This window comes from Danio rerio, chromosome 3 (assembly GCF_052040795.2).
Source record: "Danio rerio strain M-AB ecotype USA chromosome 3, GRCz13ab, whole genome shotgun sequence".
Classification (NCBI taxonomy): Eukaryota; Metazoa; Chordata; class Actinopteri; order Cypriniformes; family Danionidae; genus Danio; species Danio rerio.
Window position 1 is genome coordinate 27,565,261 of NC_141023.1, and position 19,785 is coordinate 27,585,045.

At 37.0% G+C, this 19,785-nt stretch overlaps 1 protein-coding gene across 42 annotated transcripts in view; it reads right to left on the reverse strand.

Moving 5' to 3' along the window:
- rbfox1 (RNA binding fox-1 homolog 1) overlaps positions 1-19,785 on the reverse strand; it is a 445,822-nt gene that overhangs the window by 129,382 nt on the left and 296,655 nt on the right. For 10 of the 42 annotated variants that reach the window (XM_087242598.1, XM_087242578.1, XM_087242590.1 and 7 more), the window contains exon 1: positions 6,523-6,828. The exons of the other annotated variants lie outside the window; for them this stretch is intronic. The gene's annotated coding sequence lies outside the window, so the exon portion shown is untranslated. Of the gene's footprint in view, positions 1-6,522; positions 6,829-19,785 lie in introns of those variants that run through there. 42 annotated transcript variants of the gene reach the window in all.

Genomic DNA, 19,785 nt, shown 5'->3' on the forward strand with positions numbered 1-19,785 from the left:
TGTATTTATGTATTTGGTCTGGGATTATGATGAATGTTTATTTGAGAACCGTATTGCAATATGTTGATAGTCATGATTAATGTCATTATTGTGTAAGAGGAGAGGTTTATTATAATATAGTTTAATATAATATAATATAATATAATATAATATAATATAATATAATACATCTTTGAAGGATTGCTATTGATATAAAAATATATATTTTTTTATTAACACTACTACTACTGATACTACTACTACTACTAACATTAATAGTCTATTATTATTATTATTAATTATTATTATTAATTTCTTCTGCAATGTCTTCTTATGCATTTCTCATATACATTAAGCTAAACATTTTTCAGTGTAGAGAAAAAAATGCTGTTGCAATCAGGTTTAATCTGTTAACCCTGTAAAGCTCATTGATCCACATCACTTTACAATTAAAAAAAATGCAAGCAAAAGTGTTTTCTTTCTGTCTTAAAACCACATTTACATGTCTAATGGGTCCTATTGTGTGTCTTCACCATGCAATTAGATAGAAAAAGTTATATGTATATATTATATTATATATAATAAAGTTAAAAATTAAAGGTCTGGGGCCTCATGTATCAACGCTGCGTACGCACAAAAACTTTGCGTACGCCAGGTTTCACGCTCAGAATCGCTCAAGTTTGGATTTACTAACAATGAACTGAACGTGGGAATGTGCGCAGGTTCACGGCAGCTTTCTGCCAGGCGTACGCACATTTTTTGTGCGTGTCTGTTTTATTTCCATTGGCGACTCCTAGAGGCAGTTGTGTTAAATTCTTCTCTACAAAGTGTCTGATCCTTGCAATGGCAGCTGTATGAGACGGGTTCATATAGTAGGTATGTAAGATTTCCATACCATACAGTTGACCAGCTAAACATTAAAGCGCAAATTGCAGCAGTCGCAATGTAATCTGAGCAATCTACCGCACACACATTGCTATAAAGACACTATCTGAAGATGAATTTGCATGCGTGAATCAGAAACATTTCCATTCAATAAATGTGCAAATAAAATATGATGCACAAACTTATTGATGATTCCTACTTGTCTTTCTCTTGATAAATAGTGGGCAAAATCTGATATGTAGCGGGGAAAAAAGAATAAAGAATTTATCAGACGCTGGATTCGAGCCGAGTTGACGCTCGAATATGTCTGTACATGATCTCATGCTTCTCATGAGGTGCGCCACTGAGACCGCTTAGGGTACTGCAACATTTTACAGATATAAACCACACTATTTCTTTTTTAAATGCACTCAGTGCGATGTTCAGACCCAACTGTGTTAACCGTATCAGCTAAACTCCCACTCTATTTTTTTCTTTTGTTGTTAATTCCGGAGAACAAACTTGCAAATAACACCGCTTTTCTCCGGTCTACCTCCGAAAGCAGCACCTCCATTTCACATTCTGTTCAAAGTTTCTCTTTTTGCTTGATTTTGCCGTTGCTTTTTCGTTGGGTTTTGCCATTAGCATAGTCATTAGCATATTCATACGGGGGAGGAGGCAGGGAGGGGTTTTGTGCTCGTGCATGTTGCGCTCAGTTTCACGTTCATTCAGATGTACAAAAGAATATGCGTGAGATTCGGCGTACGCAGTGTTTCATACATCTGAATTTTTTTCTGCGTACGCACATTTACAGCTTCGTGCGTACGCAATGTTTTAGTAACATTTCCACGCAAGTCTTCGTACATGAGGCCCCTGGTCATCCTGCCATAAACTTACTCTACCTTCGCATTGAGTTGATCTTTTTTTTATTTATTTATTTAATTTTTTTTTGCACTTGCTTTTTTTTTTGTCTGAATTTGTCAAGAATTATGTAAGTAAAATTCCTTAAATGTTTTTTGAGTGTTTATTACAATGTCTAGAGCACATACATATTTAGTTATTTTAGAGAACTTTAATCAAATTTGATTTAGAGCTGGCTGTCACGGTGGTGCAATGGGTAGCATGGTCGCCTCACAGCAAAAAGGTCGCTGGTTCGGTCAGCTGGTTTGGTCAAAGTGAATGAGAGTGTATGGGTGTTTCCCAGTAATGGGTTGCAGCTGAAAGAGCATCCGCTGCATAAAACATATGCGTACTGGATGAATAGGCGGTTCATTCCACCGTGGTAATCCCAGATTAACTTAGTCGAAAAGAAAATGAATGAATGAATAAATCATTTACAGCTTATTATGTCCATGTTGGGTCAGAGTGGTAGCCTGTTGCATTGTTCAGGGGCAGATGTCAACAGTCTTGAATGTGAACCTGTTAGTGCTCTTTTAGTTTGATTAGTAGAGACTATAGGCTACTCAGACAGGATTGTTTGAATGTAGTGGAATTTTGATTAGCATTTGCATTGAAATGGCATTGAAATTGTCTGCAAAATGTAAATCTGCTACACTGTAAGTGCTTAAATGTGTGTTTTTCACATATTTAATTAAAATTTTCCAAACTTTTTCATTTTCAGACTGCCATCAGTAATTAACAGACTAAAACTTTACTAAAATATATGTACAGCCTTTATTTAGCTGTCATCAACTTAAAAGTTAATTTCAACATGAACACATTGGGTCGGATGTTTCAGAATTTTTCCCGGAAAAAAACATTCACACAGCCATTCCACAATACAGGTAAATTCTGACATCATTAACCAGAAATGGCCTCTAAACGGCTGCACTTGCATTTGTAAACATTTGATTACACCATCTTTGGATGGATAAGTATTGTCTTCGATAGAAACATATGAAGGAACACTTTCGCGTGTCGAGAAGTACATGTGTGTGTGCTGGCGGAACATATAACATAGTAACGTTATCTAACTAATAACTAGCAGCTGAATGTGTCTGGAAAAATATTCAAAGGCTTTTGTTTTCATAAACAACGCAGATGTGAATGCGTCTGAATGTTCTGATTGGCTGGAGTAGACGTCTCACGTCAGTGCGTTTTAATCGTAAACACGCTTTTTCTGGCTATTTTCCTTCTGCGTTCACACAGAGCAGCATTCCAGCAAATTACCGGTAATGTTACAACTTCTCTTTCTGGAAAATTGGCAGAACGTATTTACCGGTATTTTCAAAAAGGGCCTGTTCACACATACAGACCTTTTCCGGAAAAATGCCAGAATTTTTTTTACTTATTTTATTTATTTTTTACACTAACAATATTGTTTTACAGTAATAATTTTTACAAAAATACAAATGCAATTTTGACTGTTAACATGGAAACATTTTTTTGTGTCCTTGTTTTACATAACTGTGGTTAAAAACTCATTCATAAATTCATGCAATAACTCCGAACCAAACCCATTCCTTACTCCCCCATAGTAAGCACACAGCCTTGACGAACATAACTCAGTTCTTAAATTTATAATAACAGCAAATATAAAACTAAAATGTAACCATTAATACCTTATAGTAGCTTACTGTAAACTGCTAGCATAAAAACAACACATATGTCAATAGAAAACACACACACACACACACACACATACATACGGAGACACACAACAGCATCACTTTGATTATATATTCTCTTTTCTAATTTCTGTCAAGAGGAGCTGCATGTGAAATGAGAGGACTGGCAGAAATCTGCATGATGTATTCAGCATCTAATGAGCGGCGGGGTGAACAGTAGGCACAGGGCATATGCAGTGCCCTGCGAAATCCCCTCTCCTGCACACTGTGATTATTCACCCTCATGTAGCGCCGCGCTTCCTCTATTCGCTCGAGCCCACAGGATTTACCAATCCAAAAAGCCCTGACGGCTGGAGCAAAAAAAAAAAAAGGAAAAAAAAGGCCTGTCCTCCTCCAGAAGGGCTCCCCACACTGCCAGGGCTCAGGCGCACCACAACTGAGGCGCATCCATCTGTGTGCCTTGTAGGTGCTGTGGAGATAACCAATTTTTCAAAGCACAACCAGAACTTGCATAATGCCTCATGCACCCACGTTATGACTCACTAAATTACATAAACAGAATGTGGGGTATTCTCTCTCTCTCTCTCTTTTTCTCTCGCTCATCCTTGCTCGCTCTTTCTCCTGCCATTGTCATTTCTTCCCAAAATCATTTTCGAGTGAACAAAGCTACTGAAAACAATGTAATGAGGGTATAAAAAGATGTGTCAGCTTATGCAGAGGATCATGTTTTCTTTGGGACGAAGGGTGGGGGGAAACAATGTACACTACAGTATGGGGGATTATACCACACGCACAAATAAAAGAGGGGGGAAATAGTTTTATTTAATTTCAACGTGAAAATAAGCACTTGAGCACTAAAAGTTTGTATAATAGGAATGTGTGAAAACATGATATGTTTAAAAGAAAGGGGGTGAAGAACAAGTCATATAAAGTAAATGACATTGTTTTGTAAAGAAATGTGTCAAAATGTGAATGAAATTATATAGCAAAAATTGATGACTTAATGTCAAACTCCTCCCACAAACTGTATGGCACCCAATGAAAGCAGTGAAGTGGTTATTAAAGAATTTACATTACAGTTTTTGTGATTACTCATATTTAATCACTTAATATTGTTATTGCATATATATATTATAATTATATTATATTTGAATGAATATTTGATCAATTTCTCAGTGAATATAGGCAATGTATTTTGGTGCTTTAAAACAAAACAGATTTATTAAACAGATATATTAATTAAATGACAAATTTAATCACCAAACATATTTAGAAATTGAAAGATTCAAGAAAATTCAAGAAAGTTCAAACAAAATATTACAAAAAAAATTACAACCGACAAAATTTAGCTTCTTTTGATTTTACCTCTTTTTTAAATGTGTATTTAATATTATTCTATAACATATCCATTTGTGTGTACTAGTTTTTGAACCTTTATCGTGAGTTATTTTGTCAGATAAGCCCCAGATTTAGCTTCAGCACTGACTAATCTAATGTATATGCACAAATATAATACTGTATAGCTTCCTAATAAAAAATGTAATTTAAAAGATTTATGAGTGGTGTACTTATGTATGCTGAGCACTATATATATGGAGTTACATAAATATGTGAACTGTATAATGGTAATAATCTAGCTTTGACTATATAATTCCAGAGCATTTAACTTTTTAATAAACTAGTTTAGTTTAATTGACTTTAATGAAATTAAACAAATACCACAAAATTTTATAATATATTACAAATTAAAAATAATCTTAATATTAAATATATTTCTTATTCAACAATTACAAATCTTGTTTAAGTAAAATTACAAGACAAAATACTAATTGCCTTGTACATTAATGCATGCACATGAATGAAAACAAAAATAAGAAAGAAAGAAAGACTTAAAACTTAAAATGAAATATAAATTACTCCCCAAAATTTTATAAGGCCTCAGCAAACCATGTGATTTCACTCATTTCAAGGGATAGTTCACCTAAAAATGAAAATTTCCTTACCATTTACTTACACTCCAGTGGTTCTAAACATTTATGAAATTATTTTTTCTGTTTACCACAAAGGAAGTTATTCTGAAAATGCAAAAAACTCAATTTGCTAAGTGCAAGATTTCTTGTTCAAAAATTCCTTTGATGTCAAAAAAAAAAAAAAAAAAAAGAGGAGTAAATGAAAAAAAAAAAGATTTTTTGTTTTGGTGAACCTTTGAAAAAAAGTAAGTAAATACAACTACAGTCCAAAAATATTTGTTATATAGTAATCATCTTCCTTCCTAACCCCTCCCACAAATTATATCCCACACCCGACCACCAATCAAAATACAGCCATGTGTTTGGCACCGAATGTCGCTTTTGGAAGTTACATTTCTCCATCATCTTCAGCACAAACTCATGAATTCCCAAGCACATCTGCACCGAGCATCACCATCACTTGTGTCTCTTCATATTCAAGTCAAGTCACGGCCCGAGCGTGTCACGTAATGTGCGTTAAGTTCAATTGTTGGTTGTTATTGCTCTCGTAAGTACTTTCCGATGCAGATGTCATTACAATCATTATCATTTTTGCAGCCTGAGAGAGTCATCAATATTCCAACAAAGCTTCGGAGAGGGAAAGGGAGAGCAAGCGCATGCAAGAGAGAGAGAGAGAGAGAGAGAGAGAGAGAGAGAGAGAGAGAGAGAGAGAGAGAGAGAGAGCGAATATCAACAAAACAAACTATAATTCCCCGCTATTTCAATTACCCATCATTAGCTTGCATTTCCATCCCATTGCCATTCCCCCAGCAAAATCAAGGTCTCTCACACGCATCCCCATTAGCTGTGATAAAAGCATGCCTGGTGTTTAGCAACAAAAGCAACTCGCTGCTCTGTTAGCTGACTGATCACACTATGAGACCCAGGCGTTCGCTGGCATTAACACAAACTCACACACACACACAAAATACGAGCATCCGACCGGCGCTCAACTGGAGTCCTCAGCAAGAAATCCCCCTTTCCCTTTGTAGGTCAGGCTCAGATGCAGGCATACTCAGATTGAAAATTTCATTATAAACCCTGCCGTACAGCCAGCCCCGGGTCTCACGACACTATATTGATTTTAATAGATACCAACTCACCCCCTCGTGACGCGAGAGCTCTTGTGTGGAAGAATAGCTACCAGGCAGTGTTAACAGTGGCCGCGCAGCTCCATGAAGCAACACTCATGCACTCTCACACTGAATGGAAAAGGATCATTTCAAACAGCGAGGCAAGAAACAAAAAAAAAAAGAAAAAGAAAAGAGCCACGTGCATGGGGGGAAGCACACTGAGAATGAACGAGGGAAAGAGAGGGAGGGGAGAGAGAAAGAGAAAAAGAGAGAGAGAGAGATGGGAAATTAATAATCCCAGAGACAAGTCCCCTCTGTGTTATTCATCAGCCTGCTTTCTTGCGAGCTGCGGAGGAGCGGAGATATGCAGATGGGAGGGGCCAACGCCACACTCCATTGGTCCGTGTGCTTCATTCCTATACATTGCAGCCAATCCTGTTTTTTGTGTCATTTTTTTTTAACCATGCCGCCTTGCCTTTGAGGTACAAATATACAGTAGCTGCCTTCACCAGGATACGAGAAGATAAAAGACAAATGAGGAGCTAAAACTGGGGGGAGGATGAGGAACACTGCTTAGAGGCTTAGGGTTCAGTTAATGCACTATTAACTTTATTTGAGCTGACTTCCCAATTTGATCCTTCTGCGGTGGGGTCAGTCAACGGTGGGTGATTTCTTCCCAAATCGCTTGGTAATGAAATTGCTGTCAATTCCGCCAACATCATAATGATATAAAAAAAAAAAAAAAAACAAGTGATATAATGCAGGTGATGTTGGCTGGCTGCCCTTGCTGTCAGACATTACAGGCAATTCCTTGCCTCCATTTTCCATGTTACAATGAATACATTTCACAGCTCACTTGCTCTAAAGTGTGGGTGGTACAGCATAACAACCTACACCATGTGAGAGAATATCTAACACTTTCACCTCTCTCTTTTTCTCTGGCGTTGCAGTAAAGCGAAGCGAGTCTCCAAACCTCCACACTCAGCCAAGCTCATCAATTATTGAGACTGCACATCGGCCCCACAAAATCTGATGCTTTAAATGTAGTTTTGTGTTACAGTCTGAGAGAGCGAAAAAAAAAAAAGCTGATGCGGAGGAAAGGCTTATTTCGCTCCCGCGACGCAACTATGTGGTCTCCGCCAGGGCTATGTTGTGACGATCATGGGGATTAAAATGCAGTCGACTTTTGGGTTTAACATCATTACAAAAAATGGCTGTCGAGACACTGGGTTTGTGAATGTTACTCTTAAGCTATCAATGCATGTTTAGAAATAAGGTATTGGACTAGGGATGTCCCGATCAGGTTTTGATTTTGAGTGTCTGCTGATAACGAACCTAATCCGATACTTCTAAAAGAAGAGTGAAGAAACAGATCCAGGATGTTCCTTATTTTTTATTTAATTCACCTTATTTTAACATTCAACTGTTAACAAACAGAGCACTTCTGTGAGGTAGCTTGAACAATGAAGTAATTTATAACACAGATTATTCACTTTTGGACTTTGGTGCAACAGTAAATAAAAAAAAAAATCTAATATAAAACAAATAGCACCTCAACTTAAAACACTCGACAGGCAATCCCAAGTTTACATATATCACAGTTTGCTTTGGCAATGTTGTTGTCATCACCTTTATAATACCTCCAGTCTGCAGAAATAGCCTACTTGTGGTTTCCGCTTTAATCTGCTTCCATGCTCTACTTTGCCGGCATTTAACCAATAGCATCTCTGCAACGATGATGTCAAGTGATGTCATGCCGAGTCTGAAACTGCATGATCAGCCCAGATTTACAATCATTTGATCAGATTTGGACCAAATTGATTTTCCTTGTACATCTTCAAGACATATTTCAGAGGCATTTTTTTATTGTTTGTGCAACATAGCAAAAACTAAATTATTGTATTTATAAACTTAATACATCTCAAAGCTCATGAAGCAAAGCACTCAAAAACGGCCAAGTCAAACACAATGACATCGTATGTCCATTTGTACTGACAAAAATGGGTTGGTCATTAAGCAGCAACTTACAGTAAGTAAATGCCAGACAATTTGCAATGCACAGTGATTATGCTGTTGCTATAAAATGTATCCTACTAATTGCATGCCAATACATGCAACCAGGGCTTGACAATAACACCACAGCAATTCTATGAGGTAGCTTGAACAGTCAAGTAATAAATAACATCAATTCTTCACTTTTGGACATTAGTGCAGCAGTGAATATATAAAAAAAAAATCGAATATAAAAACAAAAAAACACCTCAACTTAAGCTTAAAACAATCTCAAGTTTACATATCTCACAGTTTGCTATGGCAATGTTGTCGAAATTAGCTTTATAATACCTCCAGATCATACTCGCGCTTTCGGCTTCAAGCTGCTTCCTTGTTCTACTTTGCCGGCATTTAACCAATAGCATCTCTGCAACAAAGTATTGTCATGCCGCACTCGTTGTTATTTCTGTGTGAAGTCAAGAAAGAGGTCTAACTCTGTGCCCCTGTATAACTACAGATATGTTAAAAAATAATGAGAAGAATCCAGATCGAGAGGTAACGTTTGATTCTGATCCAGTTTGAGACCGCGTTTGATCGGTCCCAATTTCCCATCACGTGATCAGATCTGGACATCCCTAGAAGATTTCATAAAAAAAAAGTTCAGGGAGTTCAGGGTGAGCGTGAAAGATAACTGTGCTCGCGTGAGCCAAAGAAAGCAGGTAGGCTGCTGGCTATATTATAAATGAGTGAATGATCATGCGCATGGTGAGACCCAGGTGATCCACTCTTACTGATGAGCTCTTCAGTGTGATGCACAGCTGATGTGATGCGCACGAGTGTTTAAAAATGTAAAAAACGAAACGGTTCCTTGTGCAAAGCATCCATGCCTGGGAATGCAAATGGTGCGATCGGTTCTTTTGAAATAGACAAAAATTGACACTCTTGCACCCACAGTCCTGTTGCTCTCGAGAGATCAAGATTTTTTTAAATGTGTTTTTTTAAAGGAGCAGTAGTTGTGTTCGGTTTCACTATTCTTTGAACAGATTATTAATGGGCCTAATGTTACCGTGTGCAAGTCATCATAAGGTATGTTTTTCACTTGCTTTTGCTTATTTTGGGCTAAGAAATATTTATTTCTTATGTATTGTCAGTATTTTTTGGTGTGGCTAGAGAAAAATGTGGCAAATCTCTAGTGCTGAGCCCTGAAAAGTCATGTGTAATAAAATACTAATTGCAATGCGACACTATGAAAGCACAACCCATTTGCTCGTGCTCAGTGAGAAAGGTCACATACAACACACAAAAAGTGATTTAAATGAGGTGTGTGGACACAACACAATCTAAATCAAGCCATTTTAGCATGCAAAGTCCAATTTTATGCATATAAAATATTTTTTTCCAACAACAAAATTGTGGCTAGTGACCAAAAAAGTGAATGTCAAGCCTTGCATGCTAATATACCCTACCAATTATTATATTAGTAATGATAATCATCATCTTCATCAAATTACAAAGATTGTAATGATAATAAATATAGAATAATTGAATTAAATTCATTGACTGTAGTGTGTGAATGGGAGGATGTGTGGGTGTTTCCCAGCACTGAAGGTTATACCCTGAGGGCTGGTTTGCAGCAGGAAGGGAATCTGCCATTAAAACATGCCAGAGTAATTGGTGGTTCACTCTGCTGTGGCGACCACTGTCAAATCAGGGAAAAAGCCGAAGGAAATTGAGTGAGTTTTAGGATAAGTACACTTGTTTAATCCTCAGGATTTTATTTTAAATATTATTTGAACTGTCTAGTCAACATGCTGTCCATTCTGACCTATCCTTGACGTATTTCAAGTGTAATTGGTTGGAAATTCAACATTCGTTAAGAGTAATCCCACAACCCTCGTAAAACTGATGGGCTTATTGTCTTGTGTGCAGATTGGTTCAATCCAGTCTGGGGCTGCTCATTTCAATAGCTGAACGTCTCACAGTAATTTCACATTTTGGCACAAAAATTGTCCGCTGCAGGGGGGCTATGAACAGTCAGCGTGGCGAGGGGACTGTCATGTGAAATCGCAGACCGAATGCGAGCGGTGAGAGGCCAATGCTGGCTCGTTGTAATCAGCTAATTAAGCACTTCAGTCAGGCTGGCGAAGACCGGCACATTTCCCTTTGTTATCAAATTCATTATTCAATGTTTAGGGGAAAAAATGAAAAGGAATGGAACAGGAACAAGATGGACTAGGAGCTAATGCAAAGTATGAGCGGGAGGTTGAGATGTGACATCTCTCTCTCTCTCTGTAACATCTTGAGCCAGATCTGGAATCTGATACTCTCCGAACGCAAACACAAACGGCTTGGCTGATCTGCAGGATAATGGGAGCGTGGATGTGTATCAGTGGCATAACTGCGCCAGAGAAACAGACGGTAATTACCATTGCCCTCTCTCTCACACCTCCAGCGCGCACACACAGGAAATGGGAAATGGGCTTGGGCGATAGCGAGCCACCTAGCCTCCTCACCTCATTCCCCACCAATTCAAACTAATCTACTTCTTGATTTCAGAGGGAAATCAACAAACATTCATTCCATTGAATCCTCGTCGCTCCACGTGGGGAAGGAGGGGGCTCGCAGAGTAAAAGCGAGGCAATGGGAGCCCATTGAAAATGATTGTCTCATTCAGCCGCGGCACACGCAGAGGCCTTTATCCAAACATGGCTTGATGCTCATCCAGAACTTTCTATCACATTACAAACGGAGTGGCTGAGATTAATCGCAGGTTAAATGCGCCTTTATGTAGGCTGCATAGCCTGATAATAAGCAAAGCCAGACAGGAGCTTGGGAATTAGCTGGTTTGGGGGAAAAACAATGCTGAAAAAACATGTCCAGACGCCATCAATATTCATGAAATGGTTTGGTTTGCAATTTAAGAATGTGGAAAAAGCCCATCCATAAGTGTTGTTTGGCTCCGGGCGATGGCTGACGGTTCTCTCGTCCGCCCGTCGGCTCTTTTTCATCTCACTGGGCTTACAGAAATCCCATTGCTTTTATTTTCTGTCATTAAATTCTGTGATAGAATTAAGGATAACAGCAGCCGGGTACTACATCAATGGAAAATCAATTACATTGTCAAAACTTAGATGTATGACCTGCAATTTTTCATCTGCGGTGAAAAGTCTCTGAAAAAAAAAAATGAAATAAAAAACGGTTTATATTTTGAGGTTTAATCACAATTTTCGATCTGATCCTGAAAAGCTGTTTATCCGCTTCCGTGACATTCATATTTGTGACAACCATATCAAGTAACTCAGTGACAAACAAAATAAACAACGGCTGGAGCTTGGCTCATACATTTTAAGTACTTTCCCCCCAGTGGAAATCGACATCTAACATTATTCTCGCTGAGGCAAAATTCGACAGACCAGTGGTCCGAACAGACTGTTCTGACAAAATGGCAGACCCACACAACCAGGATTTCCTCAGCATTATCTCATGCCAAAGCATGGCCATTTTAATTGCGCTGATTATACAAGCATACTGTGAATTCCCCGCTGCCTCATCTAGTTCAGGCTTGAGAGGGCCCAGGGAGCAGCGTCCACAGTGCTGAAGGGCTCCTCAAGTCCTTATTGAAATCATTTGAGGGTGAAGTTGTGACCTCAAGCACCTGAAGTACCTTTCAATCTACTGCAGGGAGTTCTGCGCAAACAATACCTGCCTTCAAGGATTAATCTTGCCTCCCAATCACAAGAGATTTTTATGCATCTCCTTGGGTCACCATGTCCAAATAGCTCCCCGTCCACCTGCATTGCTCGCCAATCCCCTTCCCTGTAGTTTGTCATAAATGTGTCTGAAACGCTCTCAAATGACAGCATTTGGGAGTGTTTTTCCTCTCTTCTATCTGTTCACTGTTGGAGCTGTAATTGACTTTATGCTCCGTTCCCGATATCTTTGACACAGCTGATGTGAGCTCTCAGCGGAGGCTAGAGATATGTCATACAATCCAATCTCTCGCTCCACTCAGATCACAGTCACCATTTAATTAAAGCCAGCAATGAACACTTTATTTAATGGCCTGGCCCCTCCCCCTCTCCATTACGCCCACCCCTGGCTCCTCACACCTCACAGAGCATCACACAAGCTGTTCCTACCTCAGTATCACCCTTTAAAATTACCTTATATAAACTGAACGCCATGGTGTTTTGATTTATTTTGTTACTGTTTGCTTTACAATTACCAAGCTCACTGAATCTATATGAAGTTAATTTAAGTGCAGAATAGCCCTAAATAGAAATCTGATTTTGTCATTGAACAGTATTGTGTGTGTCACAAGGCTTAATATTGGGACTGCTTATTTTTTCATTTGATGTTTTGTTCAATTGAATTCATAAATTCGCTGCTTTCATGTTTTTATTTATTATTTTGTTTGTGTGTAGTGTGATAATGATATTATGTTGGTGTTTTGCTATTGTTTGCTGCATTTTTGCATTCTTTTTTTATCAGACTCCAGTTTTTTACAATTTTAGATGACTGAATCCAACGCAAAAATCAACAAAGGTCACAAATTAATAATATCATAAAACATCCAATTCCAAACCATATATTCAAATTAAATAGATTTTAATTAGAAATTAATTGAATTAGAAACATTGGATATGCAGTGCACATGATGTATTTGAGTATCTCTCGAAAAATGACGACTCACCTGCGCCCTCACAATTATTAAATTACATGAAAGGGGACAAGAGGGGTTGTTTTGCAACCTGTGCAGTAAGCAGACGCGAATGAGTGATTACATGTGAAGTCAACGGAAAGATGGGATTAGACATCCTGTGGCATGAATTGGGCAATTTGTGCATTTGACACGCTCTAGACTGCGAAAAAAAGTGGGAGCAAACATCTAACAAACGGAGCAATGAAACAAACAGAAAATCAAGCAGTTTACAGTAATGGAGATTGGTTCAAGGATGACGCTCACTGGACGTGATCAAATTGAAGGACATTATTTGTGCTTTATATGTATGGCTGGTATTATTATGTGCGTCAAATCAATTAGTGATTTTGTTAGACACTTTCTCTGTAGTTAACGAGAGAAAATTATTCTCTGCCATTGATGACTTTTACGGCAATCCGTGTTTTAAGTATATTATGGTAGGGGAAGCCCCAACGCATGTCCTGAGTGAGGTACATGATGCCAGATGCTCCGGGCAGTGAAAAATGCTCTGATAAAAAGTAAGATTGTGAATAAAAATAAGAGGTTTAAAAACTTTGGTTTAATCTGATAACGTTTTAGATCTGTTTTAGATCTTGTCTTGACAAGAGACCAAAAAAAATATATATATATTATTTTTTTGATTTGTGTCATTGTCATTATAATTTTGTCCCATTGTCAATGTGAAATTAGATTTTTTAGTATGTAAAATTGCTGACAATTTCACAATAAATGTATATATTTATCGCAAAAATTGACTGCAAAATTTCTGGGAATTACCACTACAAAATAAGTCTTTCTTATCGCAAAAGAAATCACAATTTATTTTTTTTAAACTAGGGGCTCTGTCCCTAAAATTGATAAATTGTTGTGTAGAACTTTCTATTCGGAAACTAAAATGGTTCCTATACATTTATTGACTGTTTTGAACATTACTAATAATAAGACATTTTCTTCAGTCAGGCTTACGCTGCACACAAGGTGGCATAAAGGCTTTATTAAAGTTGTTTTAAAGCCCATGTTGTTTGATGCTGCTTGGAGGTGGCATAAATAGACTTATACAGTAATTACATCCGTATACTTTAACACTTGGGGTTGAGGTTGGTCAAAGCAAGCATAATTTAGTCTGGCCTTTATGTGGCATCAGTCTTCCCAGTGAATTTTAAGCAGGCACAAAGCACTGTGTTAACTCCACTGTGTAAAGACATATTTGGGCACCAAATCAACCTATTATGCCAAATGTACTCTGAAAGGTGGTATATGTGAAGTGGCATAGATGCATTTACTTTAAAGTAGACTGTTTAATGTGGCTCAGAGGTGGCGAAACTGCATCTTTAATACTAGGGTTATAATTAATCTGTGAATTCAATGCATCTGTTCAGCAAGAACAGAGAAACATTAACTCATCTGTGAAAATGTATCAAATTATTTTTAAAGGATTGTGTAACAAGACGAAGGAATGAAAATCCAGTTTTGCTATGACAAGAAGAGATTTGAAATTAAAATACATTCCAATAAATTTTTTTTAACTGTTAGAATATTTCACATTACTAATAACCAGCTCACATGAAGCTATTTTAATGTTGTTTTGATGAAATAAATGCAGGCTTGATAAACATAAGAGACTTCTTTTATAACATAATATATGCAGATATTGTGTTTGCAAGGCATTCCCCGCAGCATATTACTACAAAGGAAAACGCACACATACTCAGCTGACCTGCTTTACCTAACAACACCAAAAGGCATTTTGCTTAAATTATTTTGACAAAAATCAATATAAACTGGTGTATTTTTAGGGGTCTTGCAGTTCCTCCTGCTGGGCCATACAATAATGTGCAAGCAAGGGGTAATATCTGTTTCTTTGGCAGGAATATTATCCCTTAGTGAATCTGTCACTTCCCATTTCAGTTAACACACTGTTGAGTAGGGTTCATCACACACCGAGGAGAAAAAAAAGCAGCCCGTCTGAATACAAAGCAAAAACCACAGTCTTCAAAGCCACAAGGGCCAAAGAGCCAAATTCCGAGGAACCTGATTCACCACAATAAAAAAAGACATGGGCCTTTTCGCCCCCGGACACGATTTGAGAATGTGGGCTAATGTGTTTTATAAACAAATGGCTTTTATATAGTGGGAAGTGGACAAAAACACAATGGCACTCCAGGTCTCTTGCTTTTGTGTCAAAAAGGCGATGGGGGTTAACTGGCTTTTGAGCAATGAGAGCACTTTGGTACATGTCATTTTGAAGGGGTTGCAGTTCACTCAAAATCTATCATCTGAGGCCGTTCTTTCTGAGGATGTGGATCAGCACACAGAAGATTTGATTTGACAGGGTCAGGAGGTTGTGCCTAGAGACATTAATAAACTCGCCAAGTCCCCGAGACTCCAGATTCACTTGACCCAACTGCTCCGCCGCTGATCCCAACAAACCTAGCAACAAAATGAAAGTTCAACAAATATTGAGTATATATAGAGTTACATTTTTTTTTTTTTTTTGCGGATTGTGCAGTGTCCTCGAAATCTTTTCATAGTTTACCCTTGAATTATGTCAAGAGAGATGTCTGTTATTCATACAATCTTGAACTTGTTCGCATAGGTATGATTAACAAATATATTTTACAGCAAGAGCTGTTAAAAACTACAGCAGTTCATTGTTTAATTTATTTATTAGTGGTTCTTGCTACTGTACTATATTTAGGGTTTTTTATCAATTATCTTAATGGGTAATGTTTATCATTTTTTTAAATAAATGAGACATGGTTTTGAAAAATTTATGTTAGTAAATGTTACACAATATGCTAGTGAAAAGAGATAACAGAAAAAAATGCAGCTTTACGACAACACACCGTATTAACTGCACTATAAAGGATTGTAACAAAGACATACATTTCTAAAGGCTAATTCATACAGAAAAAACTTTGTATTGTAAAAAAAAAGATTAATTATTGAATATTTTGAAATTCACGTTTGTATTTAGGGTGACATGGTGGCTCAGTGGGTAACATTGTTGCCTCACTGCAAGAAGGTCGCTGGTTTCAGCCCTATCTGGGTCAGTTGGCATTTCTGTGTGGAGTTTGCATGTTCTCCCAGTGTTGGCGTGGGTTTCCTCAGAGTACTCTGGTTTCCCCCACAGTCCAAAGACATGCGCTAAAGGTAAGATAATTTGGCCGTAGTGTATGTGTGTGAATCAGTGAGTGTAATGCTGTGTTTCCACCAGACGCAGCATGTGCACATAAATAGAGCTATTCGCATGTAAACCAACAAGGAAAAAAAGTTATTAAAAACGCATTAGAGTTTGTTAAACAAATAGACAAAAAAGACATTTAGGTACTTTAGGTTTTAGTTGTACTTTTTAAAATTAATAAACGGTCTAAATAGCAAAATTTTAAGCGAATCTCTCCATTCTCGCTGCCTTATTCATGCAAAAGTGCCGCAGGATGTCTATTCGTGTCTTTTAATATTTAAATCACTCATTCTAGACGCTTCATCCACATCTGCTGTAAATGCAGCATGAGGGTGTTTCCCAGTGCTGGGTTCATTCTGTTGTGGCGACCCTTGATAAAAAAAAAAGGGACTGAGCCGAATGTTTTCATTTATTTATGGTTTCGAATTGAATTACGAGCAAATGATGTTGACTTTCATTGACATTTTTAATAGTTTGAAGTGATATATTCCCTGTGTTGATGTGGTAAATTGTGGTACAAAATCCTGGTAATAAACTACCAATACTTTTTTGCTATTTTACAGACCAAATTTTTGTTATATTATTTCTTATATAATATATAGTTTCAAGTTATTAAAACGTCAATAAAAGTCCATTTGTTAAACTGCACCATTGAATTTTCAACATCAAAAGTGGACGGGGCAGAGGTCAAGGTCCTATACTTCAATTCATAATTGTAAATAAACAAACAAAAAAAAAGATGTGAATCCCCTGGGAAATTACAGTTCTGTAGTTATGCCTTCAGTCATTTTAATTCTAATCACCTTTTTAAATTGATCTTTTGAGGAAAATATCTAGAAATATGCAGCATTATACTCTTACCCACACAAAATGTATGATATAAAACACACAGAAATGTCCAAAATTAAATAACATATGCCCACCACAAAAGTCAAGTCACAAGTTCATCTAATTGGAAACAAAAGAGACAATTTGTGCGAACAAAGAGGAACTGATCAACAAGCCAAGTCTCAAAAAAAAAAAAAAACAACAACAACAAAAATAGCATTACAGCCTTGATATGTGACATGCACATTCTCTACAGCTCAATGCAGTGACTATCAGCAGTCCTGCATTCTGCTAACTCTTCTGAACATATGCTCCGAAGAAAACTGAAAATAAACCCAGAATGCTTCACATAAATAAATTGAACCTTATCAATTCCATTCGAGTGATTGCTTGGCAAGTTCTGAGACTACAGCAGAATTACACACTCTGGGACTCCAGTAAGACATGCCTGCCGGCCATTCACACATCTCCATAATAGACCAGACCGTCTAACAGCCAAGATCAGTAGCACTTCTCTCAACAACCACGGTTAAAAAAGAAAGCACAAAGAAAAGAGATCTGTGCTCTGCGGAGGGACATGCATTACTAGCAAGTTGCTTATTCATGTATTTCTGTGATGCATTAATTAAGGGATGGATGCATGAGATATATGATTGAGCGAAGAGAGAGAGAGAGAGAGAGTGGAAAAGAGAGAGAGAGAGAGAGAGAAACAGATTATGTGAGGCACTCTGGGACTTTCTTCTTCCAAGCAACTGCAATATGACCGAAGGGATCACGTTAACCCACTTTTATCAGCCGGGCTTCCAATGAAAGGAATGGAGATTTGCCGCTGTAAGATGTTTCGTATGTGCCAGAAAACATGCAAACGTTTCTGTTGCTGCTGAACAGCGCAGACATGATGTCTACAATTAAGATGCCTCATGTAGAAATGGGAGTTAGTCAACCCTCGGGAACGCTACATCGGGCTGGGGGCATCTAAAGTGTAGATGTGCAGAATGAAGATAATCGCGATGCTGCATGATGGGTTTGATTATCAGGGAGCACAAACTGATTCAAATGTGTGTTTAATACAGCTGCTGCAGGAAAGAAATGCCTGCCAAGATAATATTTATCAAGTGTACTAATATACAGAGGGTCACTGATATGACTGATTTGTTTTCTAACTGCCTACACTACCAAATGGTTGACCATATTTTGATTTTTTAAATAATGACTGTTTAAGTCGTTTAAGGAAAGACTGTTTTAAATAACGGTTTACAACAACCACATTATTGGTTTAAAAAAAAAAAATCAAACAAACAAAATACTTTTGCACTTGATTTTGGTTTTATTATAAGAAAAAAAATCAATAAAACATGTTAAATGAGAATCTGAAAAAATGTTATGGCATACCTCAAAAAATGAAGATGATTTAGTATTCAAAAATGTTTTATTTTGATTATGTTTTTTAAAAAAACTTGGTCTTACACTTCATATTTTCTATAGTATATGTATTAATTCCAGTACTTTTACCAAAAACCGACATATCAACTATTTAGTAGAGGCTGATATTTTCAAAATTATGGGATGTGTTGAAAAAAAAATGCATTGATTGTGTTATCTACTACTACTACTCGACAGGACATTTGTTATGGGCATTACCATATTGCTGCAGACATTCCATAAAACAAACAATAAAAACAATACAAAGTCCAGTAATTACAATAATTATAATACTAATTAATACTTAATTAATTTCTTATATTGGTTCAAGATAAACTTAGAGCCTCTATATCTCCTACCAGAGGAGTGATATTAGGAGTAAAGAAATGCAATCTAATTTTTTTTTTTTTTTTCTTGATGGGGCAGTTAAAGAGTTAAGAAGGATATATTATGGATTATATGTACATAGAAACAAATAAAACTTGATACTGTACAGAGCAGAAATGCGTAAACTAGGGCCCTCCATCCTAACTGATGGGCATGGTTTCGAGATTGTCAATTCAAATTTAAAATAACCGTTTTGTTTGTTTATTTGTTTTATTGTTAGAAGTTAATTGAAATTAAATGTTTCAATTAAATGGTGTAGCTAAATTAATCAGATTTTCTTTAAATGTACATACTGTCACCCGACAATCCAGAGACTTTGGTGAGCAAATCAAGTCAAAGGCAGATTCTGCCAGTGTTTTCAGCTTTGATCTCCACTGTGATTTGTTTATGTTTTTTATTGTAATAAGTTATCATTTAAAATGTCATACTGCAATATTTAATACGATTTAAGGTAATGTTTTCTATTTATTTTAAAATATTATAAAATAACGTAGGAAATTACTCAACTTTAATATAATACAGTTTGGTATACCTTCGGCCCACAGATATTTGGTTTTAGGCCCTTTATACAAAAAAGTTTGGGCATCCCTGGTATAGACGATCCCTAATCTAACATTTATATGAAAATGCACATTTAGACTACATTAAAACAATACTGTGCTTCTCCAAAACCTGACACTATTTACTGTGAAAATTAGTAGTATAATTGATTTTTTTAGAATGAATGGTAAATAATTTAACAGACACAATTCCTATTTCGACCTTTACATAACAACTG